A 5,993-nucleotide genomic window follows, 5' to 3' on the forward strand; every position below is an offset into this window, starting at 1 on the left:
CAAAATAAAAATCACCAATTTGTATTGAACTTGCCCTGGGAACAGGAGGAGAGGTAAGCTTAACTAAGCTTACCCTAACCAGTGACTTCCCCGCCCCGCGCACACATGCACACCCCCCAAACAATATGTAGCATGTGTATTTGAAGTATATGCAAATTTTACAAAAAAATTCAAGCTGTAGGGAGTTGCTGCTCTCATGAGATATACATCTGCTACCGTGGCAGCTGAGAACCAGGACCATTTTCCAACTCTCAACAATATTCAAGTAATGTTGGCTCAGTACTCCTAAGTAGGGATCTGCAGTTTCAACAAAAATAACTCTTGGCCCAAATCAGCCACATGTACCGGGGACGTCAGCGTCTAGAACCACAGCCCTCCTGTGTTCAGGAGCGATGGTGTCATGAGCGAGGGGGCCTTACCTTCACAGACCAGAAGTCAAAGGACAGGAGGAGAAGCACAGTGACAAAGCAGCCCACAAAGCTTCTGCTGAACCAGTCACAGCACACATAGATGACAATGGCACTCACTCGGAAAAACAGGTGGAAAAAGGTGGCCAACGGGTGCCTAGGAAAGAACCCAGAAGCCCCCTCACTGCAAAGGCCAAGAGGGCAATTACCGAACTCACTGTATGGGTTCTGACTTTCCATGTCCTCCCCCGTGCACTTCAAGCCCCACTCTGTCAGGCTGCAGCTCTGAGCAAGTCGGCAAATCAGAAGTCCTGAAACAGTCATTATCGTACCAGCATCTTTCCCCTCTTGAAGAATCCAGTACTTTCCCCTCATGTGATTCCAAATATCACTGGCCCTCTTCGAAACTCAGCCACTTTTGAAGTGAAACAGGACAGTGGTCACTGCCTTCCTACCTGGTAGTGATAAGGACCAGTTCCCTAAAGGTAAAGGTTGGGTTATTCCACCAGTAACTGAGCCATCCACGTGCAGCCCGCAGGTGCAGAATCTCGTGTCACCGGGGAATGCATATTCCTGGATAGAGGGAAATCATGACTCACCCACATCAATTGCTTCAAAGAAAAAAGTCTAGAAAGACCAGAGACCCAAGGCTAGCTCAGGCACAAGGGCCGCCCATGTATCAAGAGGAGAGAGAACACATGCCCACAGGTGTCCAGCAGGCGATGGTGGTGGGGGACACGGGCCAGGTAGGAGACCCTCACGGCATTCTGGTTTTTTCTTTGGAACCCAGTTTGGTAGAACACAGGTAGAAACAGCCAGATCGAGAAAGCCACAGTGCAAGCGAGGTGGCGGACAGCAGCGAAAGCACCAGCCAGCGCTGAGAGGGAGGGGCAGAAGGGGTGGGCCGCCTCACCCAGGACTGCCAGACCCATGGCTGTCACAAGACGCCAAAAATTCAGACTTGTGACAGGAAAATGTTTTTACATGACAGCGACTATTAATAATGTTAATAAAATAGCCCAGGCTGGGTTTCATGCTGGCCCATGAGCCTCCACCCCGCCACCCCTTGGATGCTCAGAGAGGTAGCCTGCAGACCTGGAGCTGCCTCGGGGGAGGGGGGGGCACCTGCTCGTCCTCCCAAGGAAGGACCGTGCAGGGAAAGCAAACTGGGCTCCTAGGGAATTGTGCGGTTTCTGACTCTCAAGGGAACATAACGGACTCAGAAGCACGATTTATAGTGACTTCTGCACTTACTCCTGATGTTCCAAAGAAAGAAGCAGCAGTGCCAAAACCCCTGCTACCCGCCAGCGCGCTTCTCCTTCTGTGCCTTTCAGATGCTGAGCTCTCCTGGCAGCCCGGCTGCAAGCCTGCCTGGGACAGGCAGCCAGCCCTCAAGAGTCAGACAGGGTCCCGTACGCCCTCCACATCTGCAGTGTTCCCAGAGTGCACCCTTGGGGGGTCTCTCATGCCCTCTTTTTTAAATAAATTTTGCTGTTACATTTTATTGTGGGGTGTTTTTTTTGTTTTTTGGGGTTTTTTTTGAGACAGAGCACACGGGGTGGTGAGGGGGCAGGGAGGGGGTTGCAGAGGAAGAGAATCTCAAGCAAACTCCCCGCTGAGCTTGAAGCCCAACACGGGGCTCGACCCCATGACTCCGAGAGATCAAGACCTGAGCCAAAACCAAGAGCTGCACGCTCAACCAACTGAGCCACCCAGGTGCCCCTTCTCTTATACCCTTTCAACCTTAAATCTTCCTGAGGATCTTTTAACTAAATGCCTTAATACAATCTTGCTTCTTCGCCCTGAAGATGAAGGAGTGCTTATGCAATAACCGAAAATTCTTTGAGGGCAGAAGCCACATTTGAAATCATTCTATGTCCCTGATAGCACCTGGCATTTATGCTTCTCGGCCAATGTTTGTTGTGTCGAGCCTCATAATTGGGTCTATATTGTAGAACAGTATAGACTTGCAAGAGACCCACATGGCCACTGTTCCAGGGTAAAACCTGGAAGTTAATGCATTCAAATAAATCCCCTGACCACCCACTTTTTTCGGCTGTGGTTTCCTAAAATGCAGAGAAATTCCCATTGTTGGAAGGTTCTGCTTAGTTGGGTCCCAGTTAAATGATGTCCTTAGCTTGTAATGGAAAGTACCATTACCATGGCCACTGTCATTACTCAGACAAAGCCCAAAGTAGAAAAGGATGCCGATGGCATCCTCTCAAATACTGCTTTCATCCCAGCTGATGCAGGCTGCCCTCCGGGCCGCCCGCCAAACCCTCCTTCAGTGCACCTCTGGAGTCTGCCCAGCCTGTGTCACCCGCCAACACCCATGTGGTCTCAGACCAGTTTCCTGGTTTGGAGAGTTGGGAAGGCCATGGCTTACACCTGTCCACCCTTCCCTGCCAGAGGGTCCTCCATCCCCCAGGGCTCTCTCTCTGCCACCTCTGTGGCCACAGAACACAGACACACACTGACAGTCACCTCCAGCTCCCAAAGCCACCGGCTTCCAACTCCACCCTCCCAGGCACCCACCTGGCTGCCCCCAAGAGGCCACCAGGACAGAGGTGCCAGACTGTCCGCGTTCAAATCCCGGTTCCAACCTCAGAGCAGCTCTGCGGCCCGCCCTCAGCCACACAACCCCTGGACACCTCAGTCTCCACTTCTGTAAAACGGGAATGCCGATAGTGGCCACTTCCTCGCTATTAAAAGATCAGGTGAAGGTGGCACGTAGAAAGTGCCTGAAACTCAGACCGTGCTCAGGGACCATGACAAGCTTACCTCAGCCCTCAGTCACTCGAAACTGATCCACCTCCAAGGAACCCAACTGCGAAATTCCCCACCTGACCACAACTTTCTCTCTCACTAGCCAGGGGCAGACCTTCACCTCTGCAGAGATCCCCACGTCTCCTGACTTCATTTTCCCCCGTCCCTCCACTTCACCGCAGAACCTTCTTCATTCCTCAACTTTAACAGCGCCTTCCACTCGCCAGGTAGGCAGGAGCCTGGTCCTGGAGGCCAGCAGGGGAGGACAGACTGTGAACGGGCAATGAGATTGCTTCAAGGGCGGTCCAGGTGGGGAGAGTCTGGCTGGGCTTCCGTTTCAGTTTTAATCCCTTCACAGTCCAGGGCCCCACAACTGCGGGCTCCCTCCTTGGAGGAAACACAGAAGGTGGTCAGCCTGGAATGTGCATGAAAGCCCCCTGAGGAAGCCTGAGGAGTTGCACAAGGCCACCCCTCCCAGGGATATGGGGTCAGACCTGGAGCGTGGCCCAGAGCCAGATTTTACAAAGGAAAAGCCCTGCTCTACACTGGACTCATAAACTCTGGCCCAGGAGCCAAATCTGGCCCACTTCCTGTTTCCATAAGTAACGTTTTATGGGAACGCAGCCATGCTTATTCACTCACAGACTGCAGTCGAAAATGTTTACCCAGAAAGTGTGCCAACGTCTCGGCTGCAGATCAGCAAGAACAATGAGGAAATGAGGCGCTGTTCAAAACAAACCAAAATCATATTGTTACTACCGGCCCCTCCCCCCCACCCCAAAGTAAATCTGCTTTCAAAAGCAGGGTGGAAGCTGGCTGACTGGCAGAAGCAATGGATGGTGCTAGAAGTCAAGAGTAGTGTTATCTCGGGGATGGTGGAGGGGACACTGCCCGAGACGGTACATAAACAGAGGTGCCGGACGCACTCCCTACCCTGATCGCACGTGTATACACACAGGAACGTTCAAACCATCCACTAAGATTTGTGCACTTTATGTACATTACACCTTTAAAAAGTTTTCATTGAAGCCGCTGACCAAAGAGGAATCTTTGCAAATTACCCTAAAAATGTCCTGTGATCCAATCCAGCAATCACACTACTCAGAACTTACCCAAAGGAGCTGAAAACGTAGGTCCACGCCTGCAACAGGACACATACGTATAGCGAATCTACGCCTCGTTGCCCCAAACTGGGAGCAACCAAGATGTCCTTAATAGATGAACAGATAAACTGCGGTCCATCCACACACAGTGGCCTATTATTTAGCCCTAAAAAGAAATAAGCTCTCAAGCCACGAAAAGACAAGGAGGAACCTTAAATGCTTATTACAGAATCAAGCCAGTCTGAAAAGGCTGTGTGCTGAAGGACCCCAACATTAGGACATTCTGGAAAAGACTAAACAACGAACACAGTAAAAACAAGCAAGCAAAAAACCAACAAAACAACAACAAAAACAACGGTTGCCAGAGGTTGGTGGGGGAGGGAGCGTGAATAAAAGCACAGGGGACTTTCAGGGCAGCGCAACTACTCCGTATGACACAGTAATGGTAGATCGATGTCATGACACATTCGTCCGAGCCCAGACAACGCACAGGGATGAACCTTCACGTAAAAGACGGGCTGTAGGTAACAGTGCTGTGTTGATTCATCATTTGTAACAAACAGAAGGCACTGATGCAAGATGTGAATAGGGGGAACTTCTGGATGGGGGGCGGGACTTAGGGGAACTCTGTACTTTCTGCTCAATTTTTCTGTAAACCTAAAAGTACTCTAAAAAATGGGCACACGCGGTGGCTGGGGGGTCGGGGGGAGCTGTGTCTAAACAGAGTAAATAGAGTAAAATCTGGGGAGAACCATGTCCCGTAGGCGTACACATCTCCTTTCCCATAAACTTCTAAGGCAGGTCGACCTGAGGGGAAAAGGTTCTTTTAATCCTAAATTCAGCATGGATCGAACAGTATCTTAAAAATCTGTCCTTCGTTTTACTGTTTAACTTTGAAAATCGTGCTCTGGTTTTTAAAGATGGACCGCAGCTTGAACTCCTCAGCAAACAGCCTATTTTAAGTTCTCTTCCTTTAAAACCTCATCATTTTGGGGCACCTGGGTGGCTCAGTCAGTGAAGTGTCTGCCTTGGGCTCAGGTCATGATCCCGGGGTCCGGGGATGGAGCCCCACATCGGGCTCCCTGCTGAGCGGGAGCCTGCTTCTCCCTCTGCCTCCCTCTCTGCCTGCTCGTACTTGGGTGGGCACGCACGCACTCGCTGTCAAATGAATCAATCAATCCTCAACCTTCAGACACTCTGGAAAGCTGTTTTTCTCTGGGACACAGGTTGAGGAAAGACTGTATATTTCCTCCTTGGCTTATTTTGCCACTAAAAAAAAAAACAAAAAAGCAAGTTATCTGAGATGATGCCTAGAATTTGCTTTACAACAAACTGGGGGCTGGAGCTGAGGGGGGTGAAGAGGAACCGGCCACGTGTGGATCATGATGGAGGCTCAGTGTTCCCTGGACTTTTATGTAAATCTGAATTAAAAAGTAGAAGAATAAAGAAATCAGAGGCAGCCTCCACTTTGCATGGAGGTAAGACCCCTTTCAGAATAAACCAAGCCCATGGGCTGATATTCAGGGGGCTCTCTGTGGCCAACATAAAAATCCAGACCTAAAAATCCCCAACTGAGTAATTAACCATCACAGTTGGATGCATGAGGAAAATTCCAGAAAGCGGGTCCTTTCTTCTGGGCTTACTAGTCTGTCTGCAAAAAAAGAAAGGGGGGAGCACCCTTCCATAGAACATAAATGCCCACCCAGCCCCCACCTGG

This window comes from Ursus arctos, unplaced genomic scaffold (assembly GCF_023065955.2).
Source record: "Ursus arctos isolate Adak ecotype North America unplaced genomic scaffold, UrsArc2.0 scaffold_2, whole genome shotgun sequence".
Taxonomy (NCBI): domain Eukaryota; kingdom Metazoa; phylum Chordata; class Mammalia; order Carnivora; family Ursidae; genus Ursus; species Ursus arctos.